This window comes from Rhinolophus ferrumequinum, chromosome 23, assembly GCF_004115265.2.
Source record: "Rhinolophus ferrumequinum isolate MPI-CBG mRhiFer1 chromosome 23, mRhiFer1_v1.p, whole genome shotgun sequence".
Lineage (NCBI taxonomy): Eukaryota > Metazoa > Chordata > Mammalia > Chiroptera > Rhinolophidae > Rhinolophus > Rhinolophus ferrumequinum.
Window position 1 is genome coordinate 20,486,049 of NC_046306.1, and position 26,156 is coordinate 20,512,204.

The 26,156-nt window shown below is 34.5% G+C and overlaps 1 protein-coding gene across 10 annotated transcripts in view; it reads left to right on the forward strand.

Moving 5' to 3' along the window:
• Positions 1-26,156, forward strand: part of NCOA6 (nuclear receptor coactivator 6) — an 87,670-nt gene that overhangs the window by 7,229 nt on the left and 54,285 nt on the right. For 7 of the 10 annotated variants that reach the window (XM_033094432.1, XM_033094436.1, XM_033094437.1 and 4 more), the window contains exon 2: positions 22,264-22,369. The gene's annotated coding sequence lies outside the window, so the exon portion shown is untranslated. Of the gene's footprint in view, positions 1-6,835; positions 6,914-22,009; positions 22,031-22,057; positions 22,079-22,263; positions 22,370-26,156 lie in introns of those variants that run through there. The other 3 variants (XM_033094433.1, XM_033094435.1, XM_033094434.1) reach the window with 3 other exon arrangements.

The following is a 26,156-nucleotide window of genomic DNA, read 5'->3' on the forward strand; positions in this document are numbered from 1 at the left end:
AAATTTACTAAATAAAAGTGTTAGATTTTTACTCAACGCAACAAGTTGAGTTAAGGAGAGAAGAAACGGAATAATGGACATAGAAATAAGGAATATTTAGGAAATGAAATAATGAGAAGTCTGGTTTGCTGGTGTGTTGGACTGGTGGAGAGATTAAAGCCAGAGTAGTTTCTTGGGGCCCTAGATACCAGATCTAGGGCATTGGAATGTTTCCGAGTGGGAGCAAGATTGCACTGCAGAATTTTGAAATGGTGGATAACTGATTCAAGCTTTAGGGAGATTTTGTGATCGGGTAGTCATGGATAAGTGGACACCCTAAAGAAAAGCAGATGGTTGATCATTTAACACACCCAGCTTCCCTTATTTGCCTATGCCAGTAACTTTTCACCAGGACAGTCAAGAAATCCCTCTTACATAAAAAGCAAAACCAAAAATAAAACAACAAAAACACCCCAAAACAAACTTTGAGGGTTTTATTAGCCTCCTGGTCAGTCATCTGTGGGTATTGAGATACATCAGCTTTTTAGGGTCTCTATTCAAAAGCCTCTCCATCGATTTCAGTAGTAATCATGTTGTTCTTTATTTTCTTTCATATTTTAAAATCACCTCTTTTCCATTTTGATTTTTCTCTGAACACTTTTCAGTTTTTCCATGTCTTTTTAAAACATCTGACTAATGGAAAGAATTGAGGAAGATTCTGTACTGTACAAGCCAATGATACATTCTTTTTCTTTGCCCTTTTAATGATATTAGGTTGGTGCAAAAGTAATTGCAAAAACCGCAATTACTTTTGCACCAACCTAATAGTTATGTTTACTTTTGTCTGCAGTAGGACTGTATTCAAATTGTGAATACTCATTCAGGTTGTGGTCAACAGTAGTCCTCAGGTGCTTTTTCTTATTTGTGCCTATGCAGTTCTTCCTGAGTCTAGATTTACATTGTACATATTTTTTCTAAGAGTATGTTTCCTCATGAAATTTTTAAAATTGTGTTTAAATATTACAGACAAATAAGCACATAACTTCCTAGTCATTATCATATGCGTATAGTCTTTCAAAGTTTAATTCGTATAGTTTTTATTGTCTTTTTTCATTTAGCAATATATTGATGCATTTTTCCACTTGTATATATAGTTATCTTTTTTAATGGGTACGTAATCACCAAAGTTTAAATGCTCTTTGGTTATTGGGCATTTGGGTGATTTTGAGTTTGCTTTTATTTTTGGTTTGCAATTCTAAATTGTACTGCTGTAACTAAAATCTCTTTGTACATACATCTTTTTTCCCCCAGTTTTTTTATTAGAGTATTTTTCCTAAAGTGATTCAATTAAGTCTAAAGATACCACTTTTTAGCCATATCGTCAAAGTATTCTTTAGAACAACTACCAGTTTATATTGGATTTCATAATTTTTTTTCTTCCAGTATAATAGTTGTACTTCACAGTTTGGGAGGGGCTATACTTTAAAGTTTTATGATAAAAATTTCAAACATACCAAAAAAAACCCACCAGAAGTAGTACACTAAACACCCTTTTACCCATCTCCTATATTCAGCTTGTTGCCATAGGCTTAATAAATACACTTATTATGTTAAATCTTTTTAAAATAAAGGCATCATGATACTATGCCTTAAATATTTTAGCATCCATCTCTTACAAATAAGGACATTCTCCTACATAATCACAGTACCTTTATCACATCTAACAAAATTATCAGTAGGTGGTATATTTAAGTTTCTCCAATTGTCTCCAAAATGTTTGAAGTGAAATCAAATTAAGGACCATGCATTGCATTTGCATGTTATTATTTTTGTTTTTGTTTTTCGTGTTGTTTTTTTTAACTGCAACAATTCCCATTTCTTGTTTGCTCCCTCACCTTTTTTTTTTTCATAGCATTGATTAGTTGAGACCACAGCAGTTTTCTTGTTGAATGTCCCACATTCTGGATTTATCTGTTTTCTTTGTGGCATTTATCTTGTTCCATCCATTATTCCTTGTATTTCCCTAAACTTGAAGGTTCAAAGACTTGATTAGATTCTAAAGAAATGGTTAGATGCTAAAGACTTGATTAGATTCTAGTTAAACATTTTGGTAAAAATAATAAATATTCTTCAAGTTGAATGATATCACAAGGTATAGAAATGTCTGGTTGTCCCACTATCGATGGTAACTTCGATCACAGGGTTATGGTTGTGATTGCTAGATCTGTCCATTGTGAAGTTGCGCTTTCTTTCTTTTGTGAATAGCAAATATGTTTTTAATTTTTATCAAGAATGAGCATTTTTTCAATTTTCTTTGAACTAATTTTCATATCATTTGACCATTTTTTCAGTGTAGATTTAGTGTTTTTCTTTTAAGTTTGTACTTATGCATTTAAAATTTTTATTGAGTGTAACAAAGAATGGTGCATTGTTATAACAGATAAATTTCAAATAGAGCTAAAATAAAATATAATTTAACCAAAAACAGTGGTACAGATTATAAATATGTAATGGGGCATTTCTTTGACAGGATCTTGTGATTAAGACATGTTTGCTTTTTGAAAAAAAAAAACATTCTAAGCAGACAAACCTAAAATACATAAAGCTATTGTATCAAAAGCTTATTTTTCTTTTTGAAATACAAGTAAATCTTAAACTCATAAAAGTTGTTTTACGTACCTACACAAAAAATACCCAGAATTTTTTTTTTATTCCTTGTCCTCTGAGTGTTTCATTTGGTTGTTTTTTAATACACCAATCTTTTAAATAACTATTTTTTCTGTCATTCCTATTAAAGATTTTTTTTCTTATCCATTTCTTTCTTGTTTTACTCAAATAGTATTTTCTTTTCAAACCACAAAAGCAGTATAGGCTAATTGAAACAACTGAGCATCATTTGAGATGCATGAAGAAAAAGCCTACCACCCATCCTCAGGTTCCTATCCTGCAAACTCCCCAAGTGTATAGCCTAGTGTTTCTGCCATATTATTCTCTATGCTCTTAAAAACACAGATATGCATACTGATTCATTTTCTCTTATTACATAAGATTATCACGATGCCATATGTATTCCACAACTTACACTTTTTTACTTTATCGGATATCCCGTATTTTTTTCTATGTCATTAGATAGGTATCTAATTCCTTTTTCCAGCTGCATAATATTCCATTTACATAAGTTTCAGACATTCAGGTCGTTTCTAATTTTTTTTTCCCCATCACAAGCATAGACATCCTTGTGCATATACTTTTAAGAAATGGAGCTTTTACTTATGCAGGATGAATTCCCAAATATTGGTTAAAGGATAAGTTTATTTCAGTATTATGAACTGCCAGGTTATTTTTCATAAAGGTTGTTGCAGTTCTTATTCCCACTGGCATTGGATAACAAGTATTGTTTTTAGTTTTTGCCAGTCAACTGGGTGAAAAGTGTTTTCTTATTTAATTTTAATGTCCCTGACCATTGATAAGTTGCATATATTCGTCAGACATTTGCATTCCCTATTCCACAAATCACCTTTTCCAGTCCTTATTTTTCTTTTGCATTGTTAATTTTTTTTTTTTACTTTTTAATCAATTTCCAGGTGCTTTTGTGTATTTGGGATAACCCCTTTTGTCATATGGTGCAAAAATATATTTCCCCAGTCCCATTTGGCTTTTGACTTCACAGTTTCTTTTGGCAGACTATTTTAATTTTTACTTAATCATGTCTGTCGATCTTTTTCTTTATGACTTCCAGGTTATCACCACCTCACTGAAGTTAATAATTCTTCTAAATTTTTTTTCTATATTTTTGTTTTATTATTATTGCTTTTATAACCTTAATTTTGTTTTTCTTTCTTTTTTTTTTTTTTTTTTTTTGCAACTTGGGCATATACTTGTTTTTTAATATTAATGAACCTGTTTATCTTGCCATTGAGTTTCCTTTTCTGATAAAAATATTATCTCTTTTTCATTGTTTAGGGATAAGCAGAGTATAAGATTTTCTAATTTTTAAATAATTTGAAACTTTGAAGAAAATGCCTTTCTAGTTGTTCCAAGTCATTTTGAATGCTATACCTGTGTTTGAAAATATTATCATAAGGATAATTGTATTTATTTAATGCAGTTCTGTCTGCAAGTTTGCTAAGTTTGTTATCTGGGTCTTTAATAATGATGAAATGGTAGCTATGGGACTTAAAAGTTGATCTTAGGACTTCAGCGTTTGATTTAAAAAGTGACAATTATAAGAGCATAAAGCAAAAAAAAAAAAATCCTGACAACACTGTCATTATGAATATGTTAAGATCCTGCAGAAGAAACACTGGCAGACTCTTAGAGTGATGGTTTAAGGACTTCTGTAACTTAGAGCCCAAGTCTCATGATTTAACTGTTGTTAGCAATTTAATAGAGGAAGAAAGCCATTATTCTTAGATAAAGTTGTCTTCCGTTGTCATATTGCAAGACAACATTCATGATCATTATATATATACTTTCTAGTTCTTTTAAAATTAAGTATTTCATTTGTAAAGAAGTGTCACATAAGAAATCAAAGGCTTCCCTACAAAGAAGCTTTGGACAAATTTTTCACTCAAGACTCAATTTTTCCATCTGTTCCATAAGGGTATTGGACCAGATTATTGCCAAGGCCTCTTTAGTTTTTACTCTGCTCAGATTCTTGGAAAGTTATTTTTAGGCAATTTTTTATTAGTTCCTAAATTATAGGATTTGGTCAACTTTTCGATGTTATTTGTGTATTTAGAGCATGGATTAAAAGACTGGTACTCCAAACACATTTTTTTTATTGTAGCTTTATTATCATCAAAAGAACATGGTGGTGTTCATAATTAGAACATTATGTACAAAGTAGTTTTTCTCTAAATTTTACTTTATACACGTACTGTGGTATCGAACAAGGTGGTAAAAATCTCATTGAGCCTCTGATTTATTCTTTTGGTTTTTAATGTACATGATTAAATTATTAACTATATCTGTGTTAGGATGAGTACTAGTTTTAGGAATCTCAGATTTCATATTTCACTAATTTACCTTTCATTTCTTACACTAAAATGTCAGGATTAATATTCCCTAATCTCTTAAATTGTCTGTTATCCCTACCAAGAGCGAACCAGTGTTGTTCCAGTATTGAAATGCCAGGCTCCTTGACAGGTATTTTATTGATCCTTTCAGGGAACTAAATTTCTGTGATTTTGCTGGAGGTTTGCATAAATATTCCCTTGGAATCCTGGACTTGGGAACAGGAAGCATGTACTAGTTCTATAAGGACCTCAGGAGAGGTTGTAGGGAGGATTGGATTGGATATTGCTTTAGTTGTGCCATGGCAAATTGTCTTTGACAGTTCACATTTAGCCGTTTATTTAGACACTTCTAAAATTCCTTGTAAGTTATCCTGAAATATTTAAGGCTATGTGGTAAAAAGGTCAACTTAATTTCTTAAGTACTGTAAGTGTAATATCCAGACTTAGGTTTATAAGGCAGATACCCTAGGAATTCAAGGATTCTTATTTTACAAAGCTACTTAAAACATTTGAATAGAGATATTCATTTGTTAAAGTGAAAGCATATAGAATAATAATTAAAACTCCTGATAAATAGTCCTTGAATCTTTCTAAGCCTAGAAGGAACCTGAGATTCTGTTTAGCTTCTAGCTTAGTGATTCATTTTATAATTTAGGAATCTTAGGCCCAGAGAGATTGTGTCCTGCCCCAAATCGTACAACTTTATGGGAAGATCACGACTAGAACTCGGGGCACACCCTGCCATGCTCAGCCTAGCTCTGTTTCTATTCTATTACCCTGTATTTCATTATAATTAATGCTGGTCTATTCTCCAGATCACCTAGTTGATTTTGCTACTAATCATTTGACACTCGCCTTGTAGAAAATATTTTAAAAAGTGGATATTGAGGTTAGGAAGTCATTGCATGGGCATTAGGCTTTATTTAATTTAATTTCCTTATATGAATGGTGCAGCAGCTGCGATGGGGCAATTATGAACCCAGGACATCTGTGTTTTCCATTTATTTGTTTGCTTGTTTGTTTTTTGCAGTTGTCATTTGTAATAAAATATTTTTCAGAGTATAAGCGAGAGAGTAAATGTTAAATTAAAAAGTATAATCAGCATATTTACAGTTTTACAAAAAGAACAGGAAAATAACAAGAAAGACTTTAAGTCTGTAACTAACTACATAAGTGATCTAGGGGCAAATCACGTAACCTCTGTGGGACACTTTCTCCTCCCTACTTAATTAGAATCCTTCAGGGGTTCTGTTTAGGACAACTGTATCTGTTTTTTAATATTTGTTAATTGAAGTGTCATACATAATGCAAAGTACACAGATCATAAGGGTAATTAATTATAAAATGAGCACCCTAGTGTAATCACTACTGATGTATTTTGAAAAAACTTCCGTGGCGATTATAAGCTTTCCTTGTTTAAAAAAACAAAAACAAAAAAACCATGGATTTGAGACTGTAGATCAGGGGTGTCAAAACTGCGGCCCACGGGCCAACTGCGGTCCGCAATCCATTGTTAATTGGCCCACAGCAAATTCCAAAAATATATTTAGTTTACTTAAATAAACCAGGTGAGGCAATACATACTTCACCTTGAGTGAGTGGCCCGGCTGTTTGTGTATTTTACCGCATATGGCCCTGGGTAAAAAACGTTGAAAAAAGTTTGGACACCCCTGCTGTAGATAATCTCATGCCTTTTACAACTCTTTCCAGAGTGAAATTAGCAGAAACAGTGGTAGAAATGAATTTGGGCAGTCAGAAAAATTTACATTGAATAGGTTTATTGGACTTTCTTCTGATCTCTCTCTTCTTCCTCTTTGCTCTTTTTCCTTTCTGTTTAGGTCCTGGATGGAATGGAGAGGGGTCATACTGAACCTTTAACTATCTTTTCTGAGAGTGGTCAAAGAGTTCTTAAACAGGTCTGTTGATTCTAGAGAACACAAATGCAAGTTTGATTTAAAGACTGGATTTCTACTTAACAAAGGATTGAATTATAAATAGACTTTACTTTTTAAAAAAGGAGTTTTGATCTCAATGTCTGTAGAGTATTTCGCTTTGGCAAGCTTATTTGGATTGGACCCAAAGTGACTGAATTAAGATCTGCTTAATAGAAAAGTAGTTGAGTCATGTCTTTATCAGTTATGTTGGATGTATGTAATATGGAAGAATTCTTTACTGGTTAATGGAAAGTACCAAGAAAAGAGGAAAAGACCAGTATCTCAGTTGCCCATGATTCTGGAGGGGAATAGAAGCATGGATAAATCCAAGAAAGAAAATATTTATTTGGCCCTCTTTCTGATGTTCTCAGAATTCATAACATTGGGGAAAAAAATCAAAGCTACCTTGCAAGTCTCTGATTCAGAGAAGGGCAAGTGTACATCTCTATACCTCTCTCATCACCATGAATAAACTTGATATTTACTCAGACAGATAAAAACTCAGCTCAGTGATTTCCCAAACTTATCTTCACATTCAAATCACCTATGGACCTTGGCAAACCACTGATGCCTTTGTCTCCCTCCCTTCACTCCCCTCCCCGCGCCACCCACCCATTGTGATTTAATTAGCCTGGAGGTATGGCCGGGGCTTTGTGGAATTTTTAAAAGATTCTTAGGTGATTCTAAAGTGCAGACAAGTTTGGGTACTCCTCCTCTACCTGGTTAAATCAGATATGGCCATTATTCAACTTGTGACTTTTTTTTTGCATAAATATATTAATAAGGGGATAAATATTTTGATTTGAGAATCCTGCACTTTAAACCTAACTTCTTACTAGAACGTAAGCTCCATAAAAGCACGTACCGTGTCTGTATTTTCTTCACCATTCTGTCTTTAGCATTTAGAACAATACCTGACATACATTGCGTAAATATTTGTTGAATGAGTGAATGAACCTATCAGTCTCTAGTAAGCTGAGAGGATGCTTTTACCTGAGACTCAAGTGGTCTGAGATACAGAGTGGGGTGGTGATGAAGAGCCTGCAAAATCCCACTGCCTGGGCTCAGATCAGGGCTCTGCCACTTACTGCGAGCTGTATGACCTTAAGCAAGTTTCTTCTCAGTGCCTCAGTTTCCTCGTTTTTCAAATGGGGGTAATATAATCTACTTCATAGGGCTGTTGGGGGGACCAATTGTGTTAATAATGCAAAGTGCTCAGAACAGTGCCTGACACATAATAACATTCTGTACGTTTTAGCTACTGTAGAATTCAGGAAGCCCTTGCTTCTCTGCAGTTGGGGTAATTTATATGTAGAATAAAAGAAAGCTTGACAAAGAAGGTGATTTTTTTGTCAACTTAATGAGGTATAATTTACATGTAATAAAATGCATCCATTTAGTGTGAAACATGTTTTGTTAAGTTTTGACAGTGTATTTATTAGTTTATAGTATGTATTATGAAACAATCACCACAACCAAGATACAGAAAATGTCCATCTCCCTAAAATGTTTTACACTCCTTTGCAGTCTGTTTCTCCCATAGCCCCACCTATACTATATTGCTTTACATTTTCTAGAATTTTATATAAATGCATTCATATGTTACATTCTCTTTTGTGTTTAGCTTCTTTTACTCAGTATAATGATTTTGATAATTATCCATGTTGTTGCATGTATTAGTAGTTCATTCCTTTTTAATTCCTAGTAGTGTTTTGTGGTATGGATATAACATGTTTGCTTATCCATTCACCTGTGATGAGCATTAGAATTGTTTCCAGTTTTGATGATTGTGAATACAGTTGCTATAAGCATTTTTGTTCAAGTCTTTGTGTAGACATGTTTTCATTTATTTTGGGGTAAATCCATAGCAGTAGAATTGCTGAGTTGTATGGCACAGTATCTAACTTTTTAAGAGACTGCCACAGAGTATTAAAGGAAGTAAATATACAGCAGGATTTACAAGGAGACTGTATTAGTTATTTATTGTTGCATAAAAAATTAACATAAATTTAGCAGCTTAATACAATGCACATTTATTATGGCACATTTTCCACAGCTAAGTGGGTCATCTGTTTCAGGGCCTCTTACAGGCAGCATTCAAGGTGTCAGCCAGGGATGTTGCCACAAATGGACAGATTTCATTCTTTTTATGACTACGTAATATTCCATTGTATATATGTACCGTATCTTCTTTATCCACTCGTCTGTTGATGGACACTTAGGTTATGTCCATTATCTTGATTATTGCAAATAGTGCTGCAGTGAACATAGGGGTGCATATATTTTTTTGATTTAATGTTTTGGATTTCTTCAGATAAATACCCAGAAGTGGAATTGCTGGGTCATGTGTTAGTTCTATTTTGAATTTTTTGAGGAATCTCTGTTCTGTTTTCCTTAATGACGGTACCAGTTTACAATCCCACCAGCAGGGCACGAGGGTTCCCTTTTCTGCACATCCTCGCCAGCACTTATTGATGATGGCCATTCTGACAGGTGTGAGGTGATATCTCCTTGTGGTTTTAATTTGCATTTCCCTGGTGATTAGTGATGTTGAGCATCTTTTCATATGTCTGTCGGCCATCTGTATGCCCTATGGAGAGATGGTCTATTCAGTTTCTCTGCCCAGTTTTAAATTGGATTGTTTGTTTTTTTGGTGTTAAGTTGTATGAGTTCTTTATATGTTTTGGATATTAATCCCTTATTGGATGTATCATTGGCGAATATCTTCTCCCATTCAGTAGGTTATCTTTTCATTTTGCTAATGGTTTTCTTTGCTGTGTAAAAACATTTTAGTTTGATGTAGTTTCATTTGTTTATTTTTTCTTTTGTTTCCCTTGTCTGAGGAGACATATCCAAAAAAAAAAAAAAAGTTGCTAAGAGTGATGTCAAAGAGTTTATTGCCTATGTTTTCTTCTAGGAGTTTTATAGTTTTAGTTCTTATATTTATGTTTAATCCATTTTGAGTTTATTTTTGTATGTGGTATAAGAAAGTGGTCTAGTTTCATTTTTTTCTTTTTTCTTTTTTTTTTTGCATATATCTCTCCAGTTTTCTCAACACCATGGTGTTGAAGAGATTATCTCATTGTATACACTTGCTTCCTTTGTCAAAGATTAATTGACCATACAGACGTGGATTTGTTTCTAGGCTCTTTATTCTGTTCCATTGATCTATATGTCTGTCTTTATGCCAGCCAGTACCATGCTGTTTTGATTACTGGAGCCTTGTGGAGTTTGAAATCAGGTAGCATGATACCTCCAACTTTGTTCTTTTTTTCTTAAGATTGCTTTGGCTATTCAAGGTCTTTTGTGGTTCCATATAAATTTTAGGGTTGTTTTAGTTCTGTGAAAAATGCCATTGGTATTTTGATAGGGATTATGCTGAATCTGTAGATTGCTTTGGAAAGTATGGGCATTTTATTATAACAATGTTAATTCTTCCTATCCATGAGCACAGTATATTCTTCCATTTATTTGTATCCTCTTCAATTTCTTTCTTCGGTGTCTTAGAGTTTTCCAAGTACATCTCTTTTATCTCCTTGGTTAAATTTATTCCTGGGTATTTTATTTGTTTTGATGCACCTGTAAGTAAGATTTGTCCTTAATTTCTCCTTCTGATAGTTCATTATTGGTATATAAAAATGCAGCCAATTTCTAAATATTAATTTTGTATCCTGCTACTTTACTGAATTCATTTATTAGTTTTAATAGTTTTTCTGGTGGAATCTTTAGTGTTCTCTCTATATAGTATCACGTCACCTGCAAATAATAACAGTTTTACTTCTTCCTTTCTAATTTTGATGTTGTCTGTTCAAATGTTTTCCCCAAAAAAAATCTTTTGCCCATTTTTTAATGGGTTGTTTATTTTATTACTGAGTTTCCTTTGTCGTTTTTCCCTGTGTGTATATAAACGTACACACAATTAAGAAAACTGAAATACTGACTGCAGTTTTATATGCTTTTTATATTTTAAAATATGAACATTTTCCACGGTGTTAAATATTCTTGAAAATGTGAATTTTAATGGAGAAGCAATATTTGAATACATTTAAATTGTTTAGGGTGGTGAACACACAGTATGACTTATGGATGATGTGATACAGAATTGCACACCTGAAATCTATGTAATTCTACTAACAATTGTCACCCCAATAAATTAAAAATAAATTTAAAAAAAAATTGTTTAAATCACTTCTTGTTGAATCCTGAACTAGCTCCCATTTTTCACTATTAATAATTTTTTTTAATTGGGGAATATTGGGGAACAATGTCTTTTTCCAGGGCCCATCAACTCCATGTTAAGTCATTGTTTTCAGTCTAGTTGTGGAGGGTGAGCTCATTGGCCATGTGGGAATCGAACCAGCGACCTTGGTGTTATGAGCACTGCACTCTAACCACTGAGCAAACCCGCCGCCCCTATTAATAATATTTTGATGAACATCTTTGAATATGTCTTTATTTCATTATGTTAGATTCCTAGATGTTAATATTATAGTTAAGATGTTAAGGAGAATGAACATTTTTAAACAAACTGTGAATGTTAATCTATTTCATTGTATCTTTGCCACAATTGAGTGTTTTATTTTAAAAATCTTTGCCAATTTGATGTTGGAAGAAAGGCATATTTCATTTTGCTTTTCTTTGCTTACTTATGAAATGTAACAATCTTTTAATTTTTTGATGATCTTTATTTCTAATTGTATAAATTGTCCATTTGGGGGGGTCAGTTTTTCTGTTGGGATATTAATGTTTTCCTGGATTTTTAAGAGTGCTTTAAATATTAAGTTTATTAACCTTTTGTCATTTACAAATATAATTCCCAACTTGCATTTTGCCTTTTTACTCCTGAGTACTTTGACCTGAAAAATTTTTTTAAAAAATAATAAAATTACATAATCAAACCTATTTTTGCTTTAGCTCTTCAGTCCATGAACTGATAAGTATATTTGAATATATATCCACTGTAAGATTGTAGTATTATGATTTCATTTTTTGTATTTAACTCTTTAGCTAGAATTTTTTAGTATAAATATACTGTTGCTATGGTCTGAATGTTTGTGTCCCGCCAAAATTCATACATTAAGATCCTAATGCCCAGTGTGATGTAGGAAGTGGGCCTTTTTGGAGGCATCTGACTCATGAGGGTGGAACTCTCATGACAGATTAGTGCTACTGTAAGAGGAACCACACAGCGCTCCCTAACCCCTTCCACCCCGGGAGGACACAGTGAGAAATTGGCGGTCTGCATCCCAGAAGAGGGTCTTCACCAGAACCCCACCATGCAGGCACAATGATCTTGGACTTGTCAGCCTCCAGATCTATGAGGAATACATTTCTGTTTATAAGCCATCCAGTTTGTGGTATTTTGTTACAGCAGCTCGAACAAACTAAGACAATTATGAAGTGAGAATTTAATAAAAATTTTTCAAAGTACTCAACCAGTTTGTCCTAAACTATAAAACGAAATCATCCTCACCCAAGAAACATGACACAACATTCATTAATGAACAATCAGAAGAGAACTAAAGAAGAAGAAAAGTCACCCACGGCCACCAACAAAATGGAACAGTGTTTGCAAATCATGTATCTGATAAGGGATTTGTATCTCAAATATAGCAAGAACTCTTACAACTCAATAATAAAGACAGATATCCCAATTAAAAAATTGACAGAGGATTTGAATAGATATTTCTTAAAAGGAAGTATGCCAGTGGCCAGGATACATGAAAATATGCTTAACACCATTAGCCATCAGGGAAATGCAAATCAAAACCACAATGAGATACCACTTCATACTAGGATGGCTATAATCAGAAAGATAATAATAAATGCTGTTGAGGATATGGAAAATTGTAACTCTTGGACACTGCTGGTGGGAATGTAAAATGGTATAACTGATTTGAAAACAGTCTGGCAAGTCCTCAAAAGGTTAAACATAGAAATAATGTATTACCCAGCAATTTCATTCCTAGGTGTATGTATGTGTATGAGTGCCTATATACCCAAGAGAAATGAAAACATCACATAAAAACTTGCACACAAATATTCTTAGCAGCATTATTCATAATAGTGAAAAGTAGAAACAACCCAAATATCTATAAACTGATGAATAAATGGATAAATGTGGTTTTTCCATACAAAGCATATTATTTGGTAATTTAAAAAAATGAAGTACTGTTACTTGCTACAACACCTTGAAAAAATTATGCTAAGTGAAAGAAGCCAGTCATAAAAGACCACTTATTGTATGGTTCCTATTATACATAAGTCTAGAGTGGACCAATGGTCTTTATCCTTTAAGGGGGATGTGGGGTGGTTAACCCATTAAATTAATTCCAACGTATTAGCAAAATTGTTCGCAGAACCCAGATGAAGACAACGATTAATAGTTCATTTTTATTTTGTACTTTATAGATCTTCCTTTTCAAAAAAGTTTTTTTTTAAATAGTATTTGGTACTAATCATATTTATAACAATTATTTAAACTTAGCCCTATGTTTAACTGATTTCATCTCTCCCTATTCTCAGGGTCTTTGTTTTTGGTTAATTATTCAGATAATATTTTTATAAAAAGTACTTGATTGGTATACTTTCATCTGAAAAGTATGTTGATTTCACATTGAATGATAACTTGGCTGGGGAGGGAGGAGAATTAGTGGGTCACATTATTTTTCATTCCTACTTCTTTAACTGTTCTGCCATTGTCTTCTGAGCTTGCAAAGCAGAAATCTGATTTCTGGTCCTCTGTGTATGACTTGTTTTTTTCTTCCTGGGTGATTGCAAGGCATTTTCTTTATCCTTGAAATCTAAAAGTTTCACCAGAAAAAAATCTAGTTGTCACTGTCTTTTCAGTAATTTTGCCTGATATTTTGTGAGTTCTTTTGAGCTAGAGATGCAGAACATTCTTTGACTCAGGAAAGTTTTCATTTCCCTTTTTAAAAATCTTTAATTTTGTTTCTGATTATTTGTTTCAGGAGTAACAGTTAATTGAAGTTTATGTCTGTCTTCTCTCCTTATCAGTTCTCATAGTTTTCATTACTTTGTTCTTTCCCTCTCCATTCTGGAAGAGATTCTCAAATTTATCATCCCCATGTTTCTGATTAAATATTCTGCTCTTTATCCTTCTAGTAAAGATTTTAATTCTGCTTTGGCATATTTACCTTTCTTATAATTTTTCCTTTTCTTTTTCCTCTTATTTCCACCTGCATTTCAACTCATTCTTTTCATTTCTGTCTATGGACTTTGATATCTCATTTCAGTGTATTTTATCAAATGTATTGAGAGTAATGTAGTTGATTTATTTTCTGAATTACAAGTGCAAAGTTTCTCTTTTATGTTGCCAAATGGTTTTCAATCCTTCACTTCTTGAGTAAGGAGAGGAGTATACAGGTCTAGCATTTGCCAAATAAATAGGGTTGGTAGGTCCCCTCACTGACTAGCTGGTAGCTGTATGAATTCTCCTTTCAGATGTTAAGCTAAAGGACTAATTGATACATGTAGTTTCTTGATACTTCCTAGAGTCTAGCATTCCTTTATGTGTCTTCTGCTAGATTGAGGGGAGGAAATCTATTCCTCTGACTTGGTAATTTGACTTTGGAAATGAGAACGTGTGTGAGGACAGACTCCCTGCATGAAAATGTGTTTTTGATTATTTGAGGACTGGGCTACAACTAACTTTCCCAGAGCGTAATGCTTCCAGGGCTTTTGTTCCCTCAGCCTTTCCTGTGACCGTCTTCAGATACCAGGTGTGGGGACGGAGTCCCAGAGAGTAGTTTCCAGGCGCTTGGCCTCACGTGGAAAGGTGCTGGCTCGGTTATTAGATGGCCATCAGCTGTAATCAGATGGCCATCCGCTGTGGCTGGGTGGCCAACAGCTGTTACTGGTTAGCCATTAGCCACTAATGTAACTGCCATGGCTATGCTAGGGGGTGGGTTGGTTGACAGAGAAGTGGACAGCGGCTAGCAAGTGGGATTAGCAAGCGTGGATGGCGGATTGCGCATCATGTGGCTCCTGCTCCCTGTGTCTCCAGCCCAGCCGCCAGCGAGAGTGTAGTGGTATGACACCCCCCCCCCCCTTCCATGGCTCCGTGGGTGTGCCTTTTTGGCCTCACCACGTCCTGCGTTCTGGTGCAGGGAGCGGGACCAGAGTCCCTACATGACACCAGGATAACATACGTTATCGAATAACATATACACCAGGATAACATATGTTATAGAATCTGATAGATAGGGGAAGGCTGTGGATACGTAAGTGCTCTGATCATTCTAAGTGGATCTCTCACAGTAGGGTGGTGCGCCTCACCCACCACTGCTGCCTGGGAGAAAACTATTTTGGAGCATGTAGTTGGAGGAGACAGAGCCACGTGTTGGAGGTTAGTTAAAAATCTGTTATCTTTCCTGCCTGGCTCAGTTGTGTCTCAAGGCCCATTCTTGCTCTTTGGCAGAAGTCATCTTTGAGTCCAACAGTTCTTTGAGTAGCAGTCCTAGTTCCAGTGCTGTCATAACTGACTCTCCGTGTTTCCTTAAGTATATCAGTGAAAAATTAGGGTGGAGGCGATGATACAGGTGAACCAGGCATTGCTAGGTAACCTCTGTTTTCACTCCTAGCTTGGGGTTAACTTTTTGAAAGGAGGAAGATGAGAGTGTGGAAAACAGCCGCTAGTGGAAGAAGGAAGAGTTGAAGATCTCACACTAAGTGATTTCCAGTTTCTGAGGGAAATATGATAACACTGAAGTCAAATGGCCAAGGTTTAAAATAGTCATAGTGTCCCTAGATCTGGAAAGTATGTTAGCCCCTTGTTTTCTAAATGACAACATGGAAGCTAAGAAAGGTACAAGAGACTCCAAGGTCACAGACATAAAAAAACAAGATAGAGTTCAGGGAGGTATAATTCACTTTTAGATTCTGTATAGTTTTCTTTGATTTTTTCACACACAATATGGTCTTATGTTAAAAAACAAAATTTTGAAGAAACAACCAAAGTTTATAGTGAGCAGTGTATGAAGTAATGTATGAAATAATGTATATAAAGTGTGGTTATAAACTTGGGCTGCATATTAGAATCGCCTGGATAGTGTTTAAATACCCAAAGCTCAGGTCACAGTGAAGACCTATTATGACTCAGGCATTATTATTTTTAAAAGCTTCCCCAAATAATTACAATTTGTAACCAAGGTTGAGAGCTACTGAAGTTCTTTCAAAGCATGTATTTGATCTCGGGTATTGTGACTTGAGCCATTTTGGAGCAGTTAGGGCAGTTCTAATTAGTAAATATTGGCCTGAAATAGATTGGATCACTTGGTTGTGATATTTCTGCTAATTACACACTGTGCACCGTAGAGTCACCCTGATGAGAAGAAAGTTTGGTGTGTGGTAGAAGAAGCACTGAGCTTGAGGTTGAAAGACCAGGGCCTAATCCTGATGCTGCCACAATCTTAGCCTGTAACTTAAGTCAAGTCACGATACCACTGTCTAGGTTTTTTGTTCTGTTTTTTTCTCTGAGAGTGGGGAAGTTACCGTGTTTCCCCCAAAATAAGACCTAACCAGGAAATAAGCCCTAGAATGATTTTTCAGGATGACATCCCTTGAACATAAGTCCTAATGCGTCTTTTGGAGCAAAAATTAATATAAGACCCGGTCTTATTTTGGGGGAAACACGGTAGATTAACCTGTAAATTCCTTTCCAGCTCTTAAATTTCAAGTCAGTTGGGGTGAAGTCAACTGGTGGACTTTGTGTGCTGAAGAACAGGTGAGCAAGGGAGGCCAGGACACTGATAAAAGCATCGTTGAAGGAACCAACTGTAGGATGGGGGGAGTGGGTGCGGAGGAACAGCGTCTGTGAACAACAGAGCCTGGAGGTTAGGGCGTGGGGTGGGGTAGGGTTGGGGGACAAGTGTGGGATAACTGGCCAATGGGAATATTGTTGGAGGTAGTGCCAGTGGCTCAGCACCTGGTAATGATGTGGTCCAGGTTCTTTACTATTAAATGACTCACAGGGGAAGTGTGGTCAGAGGAGCTCCTTTCAAAACAAGGAGACAGAAAACAGGATATTTTTGTTGTTGCATGTCTGAATAGATGGGGTTAAGAATAGAAATACGATTGCTGCAAAGGATTTAAGAGAATGGTAGATAGCTGGCTTTTGTTTTCAGTAGATAATACAATCACATGGTTCAAAAATCAAAACATAAAGATATACAGTGTAAAGTCTTGATCCTACCCTCAGCTCCCATGGTCCTTATATACACCCTCCCCCCAACTTTTTAATATGAAAACTTTCAAACATACAGAAAAGTTGAATAATCCAGTTGTCATATTTTGCTATATTTGCATCATCTATTTGTTGGTCTACCTATCTTTGCTGAATACTTTAAAAATAAGTTGCAAGCATTGTGACACTTTACCTCTGAATGCCTTGGCATGCATCTAAGAATAAGGGCATTCTCTACATAATCACAAATAATATTACCACACCCAAGAAAAAATTTTAAGTGCCCTCACATCTCTGTTACTCACTTCACATTCCGTTTTCCCCAAATGTCGAAAAAATTATTTTATGGCTATTTTCTTCAAAGCAGGTCTAAGCAGCATTCATGTATTGCATTTGGTTGTAATGTCTCTTCAGTCTCTTTGATTCTAGAACTGTATCCTCGCCCTATTCATTCCCCCAAGATTTTGGGTTTTGAAGAGATCAGATCAGTTTTGTTGTAGCATGTTTCAAATTCTAGATCTGATTATTTCTTTATGTAATTGATTACTTCTTCATGTAATTTTTTTCTTGTAAAAATTTCTGTAGGTGATTTTTCTTGTTACTCTATCTCCTGAATTTCCTAGAAAGGGGAAGTTAGGTTTAACCACTTATTTAGACCTACGTTAGGCATTTTTGATGATGATACACCACAGATGATGCCTTGTGCTTCAGGTTACGTAACATCAGGGGTCATAAATGAAAGGTCTGTAATTGTTGCTGAGTCTGATCACTAGTTAAGCTAGTGGCTGTCAGGTCTCTCCATTATAAAGGTACTCATTTTTCCCTTTGCAATTAAATTAGGAAGTAGTCTGAGGAATAATCGTTTGACACCTTGGGAATCTTCTGTTCCCCAACCATTTCACCAAATGATACTTAGCATCTTTTGATCATCCTTGCCTGCTACATTTATTAACTGGCATTCTGTAAAGGAGAGCTTTCCCTCTCTAGTGAGGATGAATACTTCTAAAAGGACAAAGTAAATTGCTTAATTATTTCTACTTAATTATCAATCTTCAGAGTAAGGAGTTGATGTAACAGTCACCTCCAGTGGTGGCAGATGATAGGCTTTTTTTAACTCTCTTTCTTTGAGCTATTATTGTACATTAATGGATTCTTACTCATGATAGTATAATCCATTTTAGTCATTATTCTTTCTTATACTCAAATTGTTTCAAATTTTAAGGGAACTCCTTAAAACTGGCTCCTGTATCCTTGTGATGACTCCCCCTTGGTCTCAGTGCTTCCTTGCTTTCTGCTACAACACGATTTTTTAAATTGATCTTGAAGATAACCATTTTTATTGGTTTCTTGTATATCCTTCTAGAGTACTTTAATGCTAGCATTATAAAATATTTTTTCTCTTCTTTTCCCACAAAGGAGTAGCCTACTGTAGTCAATGTTTTACTCCTTTTTTTTTTTTCTCTGAACAGTGTATCTTGGAGATGTTTCCATTGTCAGTACATAGAGAGCATCCTCACTCTTGCTGCATTTCACTTTTATTGGATGTACTATCATCAATCCCTGTTAATGGACTTCTGGGTAATTTCCTATCTAGCTAGTACAAACAATGCTTTAGTGAATAATCTTGTATGTATGTCATCTTGTACGGGAGCAGGTGTGTCTATAGAGATCACTAACCAGAAGTGAGCTTGCTGAGTTAATGCTATATGTAATTGTAATTTTGATAGGTATTACCTAATTGCTGATGTGACACCAGTTTGCACTACCATAGCAATGAATGGGAGTGCCTATTTTCCCATAACCTTGCCAAGACAATCCATGTCAAATTTTTGGAGTTTTGCTAATCTGATGAGGGAAAATGTTTTTTTCTTATATATGAGGTTGAACACCTTTTCATATGTTTAATTTGTATTTCCTTTTCTGTAAATTTGCTGATCATATCTTGTGTCCATTTTTGGACACAATAATTTATCCAAATTGTTTTTATTTTATATATCTACATGCGCACATATATATATATATGTGTATATATATATATATATATATATATATATATATATACCATACCTATAAATACAGTATGCTTTTTTCTATAATATGTTTGTATATAGGAGATTTACTCTTTTATCAATGATACGATCAGCAATATGTCTTTGTCTTTTTTTTACTTCATGGTGTGTTTTTTCTTACAGAATTCTTTGATTTTTGTGTATTTGAATTTATCAGTCGTTTCTTTTATAGCTTTAGATTTTGAATTGTAGTGAGAAAAACCTTTCCCACTCCAAGGTTACAAAAATTTCTTCTGTACTTTCTTCTAATACTTTTAGGGTTTCACTTGGTACATTCAAGTTTTGCATCCATTTGGAGTTACCTTGATGTGAGGTATAGCTCTAATTTTTTCTCCATGTGGTTACCTAGTCCCATTTAGTGAAAAATCCATCTTTCCCCACCTTTTTGAGATATTAAAATTCCATATGCATTTTGATACATTTTTGGAATTTCTAATCTGTTCCGTTGGTCTTCCATCTATTTATATTCCAGTACTACACCGTTTTAATTATTGAGGCTTTATGTTTTGATATCTGGTAGGACTCATCCCTTTCACGCTCTGACTATTCAGACCCTTACTTGTTTCCATATAAATTTCAGTGTCAGTTTGTCTGTTTAAAAAAGAAGTTGGCATTTTTTATTGTGATTATTAAATTATAAATTAGGAAGAACTGATGTTTATGAATCTTTTTGTCCAAGAGTTTGGTATGTCATTCTCTTATTCAGGTCTTTTTTTTGTATTTGGATCTTTCATTAGTGTTTTTAAATTTTCTTCTTGTAGCTTTACATTTCTTTTTAGTTCATTCTTAAATATTTAATCTTTTTTGTTGGTATTATAAATGAGATTTTTTTTCAGCTACTGGCGATTGATTACATATGTAATAAAAGCTATTGTTTTCTGCATATTAATTTAATAGCATGCCACTTTGGTTAATTTTCTTATTTTTACTGTTTTCTTGGTTGATTTTCTAGGATTTTCAAGAACACACTTGTATCATCTGCAAATAGTGGTGGTTTTATGTTCTTCCTTCCAATTTTTATACCTCTATTACTCTTAACTTAGTTTCACTGACTTTAGACCTCTACTATGTTTAATAGTATATATATATACATCATGGATATCTATCTTCTCAACTTTAGATTTGCTGATTTGGGGGTTGAAGAGATGTGATTTGACATGTTAAGGAAGTGTTTGTATATTCCAATTTTAGTATATGTGCTGCCGAAGCGAGCACTGTGTATTCCTATTTATTCGAGTTTTGTGTGTTTTTTTTCCTTATCAAGAAGGGTTGTTGAATTTTGTCAAATGACTTTTTAATATCTATGATGATCATATGATTTTTCCCCTTAGTTTCCTAATACTGCATTTTCCTTTCATTCCTAGAACAAACTCTACTTGATTATGATGCATTATTAATCTTCTAATGTACTGTTGTATTCTATTTAAAGTTTGATTTAGAATCTTGCATGAGTGTAAGAGAGATTGAGCAATATAGGAGAGACTGATCTGTAACTTTCTGCTTGCAGTTTGTATCAGCTTTTTTTAATATATGTAATTTATGAAGTGTTCTCCCTGATCAGCTTTTGATATTCATGTTCTATTTGCTTCATAAGAAGAATTGGGAAGTTTTCTTTCATCAGATGTTTAACTCATTTCTTTTTTTTTTTTTTTGATAAAGGTATTTATGGCTGTAAATTTTCTTCTTTACAATTAGGCTGTATTCTTTAGGTTCCAGTATGTAGTATTTTCCTTATTATTTTTTAGAACTTTTACAATTTTTATTTTTTAACCCAAGTCCAAGGGTTTTGTTGTTGTTTTAAAGTGGAAAGGCCTTTGTTTGCTTATTTTATTTTAAATTTAGTTCAGTGCGTGGTCGTCAGAGTATTCAACTATCCTACTGTTACTTTTTGGACTTACTGATATTCTCGTTATGGGTTTTCTTAAGGTTAATTTTTATTAATATTCCATGGAGACTTAAACATGGCTTTTTCTTGAATTAAAAAATACTTAAGGGATAGTTTTTTTCTCTAATAAATATTTATTAATACCTTGTACATATATCCATCTAAAATTTTGAGATTATAAAATTAATTTTTGGCAATAATGTAATACCATAATAGCCAAGTTAAAAAAGACATTCTGATGAATATTATCTTATTAAGTGGAAAGTTTTCTGAAGCATGTCAAAATCATGCACTTTCCATGCATAATTTATCTGTGTACAATAAAGAATGCCTTAGAACCTAAACTGAAAATTTAAGGAATAAAATGTGTAGATATTATAGATAAGATAGGGAAAAAATCTATACTTTATGAAGTTGAAAAATGAATTTTGAAATTCTGTTAGAAGAACTACATCTTGTATTTAGTGTATGTACAGACTATTTTAGTTTTGGTGCCAAGTATCTTCAATCAGTGCAGCATGATGTATATTTATTTTAATTTGACAGATTTAGAAATGAAGATATAGGGAGGGCTCTAAGACTTAGGGTCCCAGATTCTTTTTTTTTTTAAATGATAGCATCTTTTTTTGGGGGGAGGGGTACAGGACTTTATTGGGGAACAGTGTGTACTTCCAGGACTTTTTCCAAGTCAAGTTGTTGTCCTTTCAATCTTAGCTGTGGAGAGCGCAGCTCAGCTCCAGGTCCAGTTGCCGTTGTTAGTTGCAGGGGGCGCAGCCCACCATCCCTTGCGGGAGTCGAGGAACCGAACTGGCAGCCTTGTGGTTGAGAGCCCGCTGGCCCATGTGGGAATCGAACTGGCAGCATTCGGCGTTAGGATCACGGAGCTCCAACCGCCTAAGCCACCAGGCACGCCCAAGGTCCTAGATACTTAAGTGAAACTGGTATATGTCCCTGAGTTTTGCTGCTATACACTCTTTGAATGCTGGGTGGTGAGTGGTTTAAGATCTCTGAAAAACGATACTCTTTGTAGACTTAAACAAAACCCTAGTTTAACATTATCTGAAGATGTTTAAGTTGACTTGATAATTTGTGATATTTGCATTAATTTCTGTTACAAAAACAGATTACCTCTGTATTTGCTATATAATATTGTAACTTTCTTTTTCTTTTTCAGAGTTTTTATTTGGCTACTACCTTGAAATACAGGCCCTAAAAATGCCAACTTGTTTGGACCTGGAAGATGACTTGGATAAATGATAAAAATTAAGCAAGACATTTTGGTGAGTGAAACCTTATGTGAGAGAGCGGATATGGCTCAGGTTAATTCCAAGCAATGGAATGACACTACCAAAGTTACATAAAGTAAAAAATTCTGTTTGCTTCATCATCTAGTGTTTCGTCAAAGGAGAAGATACTCCTTCAGCCCATTGTGGGAGACAGCATATTTAATGAAGCCGAAATTCACTAAGTTTGAGTACCTTCTGTTCCTCTGGGGTTAAGACCTTGCTTGATCTCTTTTTTTCTTGGGAGTCCACATATCTCCCAAGAGGCACATCGTAACATTTAAGTGCATTTTAAATATCTGGTCTCCTCCAGCACTACACCAAACCCAGCAGAGTTCATGGAGGCCTAGTGCAGTACTACAGTGTTTTCCCGAAAAGAAGACCTAGCTGGATCATCAGCTCTAATGCGTCTTTTGGAGCAAAAATTAATATAAGACCAAGTATTATATTAATTATATTATGTTATATTATATATTACATTATATTATAACCAGTAATATTGTATTATATTATATTATATTGTATTGTATTGTATTATACTACATTATATTAGACCCGGTCTTATCTTATATTAAAATAAAACTTGGTCTTATGTTAAGTTTTGCTCCAAAAGACACATTAGAGCTGATGGTCCGGCTACGTCTGATTTTCAGGGAAACAAGGTAGTCAATCACATGCCTGGATCGTCAGACTTAGTTAGAAATTGAAAACCAATGGCTTTTGGGCCTATGCAGCTGCAATGTGTTACATTTGGCCCATAGACTATTTCTCAAAAATGCGAATCTGTTTTAAAATCTGGAGATTTCACTAAATATGTGGATTTTAGTCTTTTCTTAAAAATCAGAATATTTCTGGGCCTGCACAACTCCTCCCATCCCTCCAAAAAGAACATAAGCTAGAGCAAAGTTGCAACCGCTCAGCATAGACAGCTATTTGAGCTTCCCATTGCCCAAACCATTCATACAGTATGTGCAAATGCATTTAATATCCAATATCCTCTTGTTTATTTTACCTGCTGATCTCTATAGTAATGTGAGTTTGTGATATCTGACATAGCTAATAGTATATTTTGCTCAGATAATCTGACTAGCCAGTGACAATATTATACCCATTATTCAGCTACCTGCACCAGGTAAAAAACTCTGAAAAGTCTGGTCCAGATAGCTGAATATATATGATATATAAATTTATATATTTATAAATATATATTTAAATATATTTATTTATTTTTAATCCTACTGTGATTTGGAAGATGTTCATATGTAATCTTCTAAGTCTTCCTGATGTCTGGTGGAGTTTTACCTTACAGCAGTACGATGTTGCTGGTATGCTTGTTTTTTTCCTTTTTTATTTCTGAAAACTTTTTATTATGAACAATTTCAATCATATATAAAATTATAGTACAAATAATACCTATATATACACCTATCACCTACATTTAACCATTATTAACATTTTGCCTTATTTGCTAATGTATGTTAAAGTAAATTAAAAACATCATGACATTTCACCCCTAAATGCTTCAATATGCATCTCTTGAGAAACAATAAGGCTTTTTCAGAAAGATGGCACTGAAAGGAAAGAAGGAAGCCCCTGCCCCTCCCAAAGCCGAAGCCAAAGCCAAAGCAAAAACTTTGAAGGCAAAGAAAGAAAGCAGAACTGAAAGGCATCCACAGCCCCCCAAAAAAGGATCTGCAGGTCACCCACCTTATGAAGGCCCAAGGTACTGCGGCTCCGAAGGCAGCCTGAGTATCCTCAGAAGAGCACCCCCAGGTTAAACAAGCTTGACTACTGTGCCACCATCATGTTCCCCTAACTGCCGAGTCAGCCATGAGGAAGATAGAAGCCACAATACAAGTGTGTTCATTGTGGGTGTCAAGGCCAACAAGCACCCGATCACACAGGCTATGAAGAAGCTCCATGACATTAACGGGGCCAAGATCAGCACCCTGATCAGGCCTGGTGGAGAGAAGAAGGCACAGGTTCCCCTGGCTCCTGACGATGTTTTGGATGTTGCCAGAAATTGGAATCATCTAAACTGAGTCCAGCTGGCTAATTACAAATATAAAAGTTTTTCACAAAAAGAAAAAAGAAAGAAACAATAAGAACATTGTTTCTTTCAATACCATTATCATCACACCTAACAAAATTAGCAGTAATTCCCTAGTCATTCTAAAAATGTGCTTTATATTTTTTTTTTTCAAACCAAGACCATACACTGCATTTCATTTTTAAGTCTCTTAAATCTCTTTTAATGTAAAATAATTTTACCCACCTTTTTCTTCCCCAGGACCACTGACTTATTGAAGAAGTCAAGCCAATTGTGCTGCAGAAATCCCACACTCTTGATTTGTCTCATTATTTCCTCATGGTGTTAAGTTTTTCCTTTGTCTCCTGTTAAAAACTTGTTAGATTCAGATTAAACAGTTTTGGCAAGACTATTTTATAAGTAATTCTGGGCACTTAATATTGTACATAATTTCTGCTTGCTAACCTAACTAAGGTTGATCATTGTGTCCAGGTGGTGACAGTCAGGTCCTTCCATTGTGAAGTTACAGTTTTTCCCTTCCAAGCAGTAAATCTGGGATGATAATTTGACATCATGTGAATATCCAGTTCTGTCAATTTTTCACATTTATCTTTTCATCCTTGCCTGAATTATCTTATTAGGGATTGCAAAATTGTGATTTTTCTAATGATATCTTTTTTTTACATTTAAGTTGGCATTCTGTAAAGAGCGTTCCTTCAACTGGAGCTATTTGGCTACCCTGAAATATTTACCCTGAATGGACTTAATTTGCTAATCTAGTTTTACTCTACCTTCAAATGGCAGAATAAATAATATGCTTGCTTTTTCAGTTTCTCCTGAATATCGTATTTGTTTGTATATTCTTTATAAAAGATCAAAAGAGCCCCAAGAAGTAAAATCTGTAGGTACTCTGGAATTTATTGCGTGGTTCAGCAAGATAAGTAATGGTTAATGTTAGCAAAACCAGAGAGATAGCGCGTGCTCTTTTGAGCTAACCATAAGTGAGCAAATGAATTTCAAGATCGTCAACTATAATCTGTTTTCTTTCACCAAGAGTAGGTGGGTCATTGAACTGCATTTCACTCAAAGATTGGTCAATTATTTTGATGTAAATTCTTTATTAACAGATTTTAAATAGACATTGTCTCAATGAAACTAGAAGTTTCTTCTAAAAGTTTTTTTTGGAAGGAAGGCCAGCAATTTTTTTCATAGACTGCCTTTCAATTTCTTTTTTTTTTAAGCACTTGTATAGTGCCCATAGTACTGTTAAACTGGTAATTCCTGAATTTGAATTAGCTGACTTGTGGTGTCTGCCAGTAGAGAGTTTTCCAAATCTGTATACACAGTCTTTGTGGCATGACCAATGACGTCTTTAGAAGACTATCAAAGTCCAAGTTTTTCAGCTGGTTTCCTTCTTTCCAGTTAAAGATTCTTTTGGAAAATGTTTCTTAAATTTTAAATTCTTGTCTTACAGTTGTTCCAACTTGGGAGTAGCTGCTCAATAACTATAGCTTTTCATGCAGTTTTACCAATCACTTTTTCCTAATGAGCAATAGCTTTAAGCCCTAAAAACCTTTTTAAGTTTCGTTTATTTACCTCTAAAATTCTTTAAAATCTGTAAAATGCTGATGGCAGATGACTAAGGGCAGTAGTGTCTCTAAAGAATTTTCTGAATGCTGTTGTTTCTTAACCTCCCAAATCACACTGTTCCTTTGTAACAGTCACAGAACAAGACTATAAAATGTTCTGCTCAAA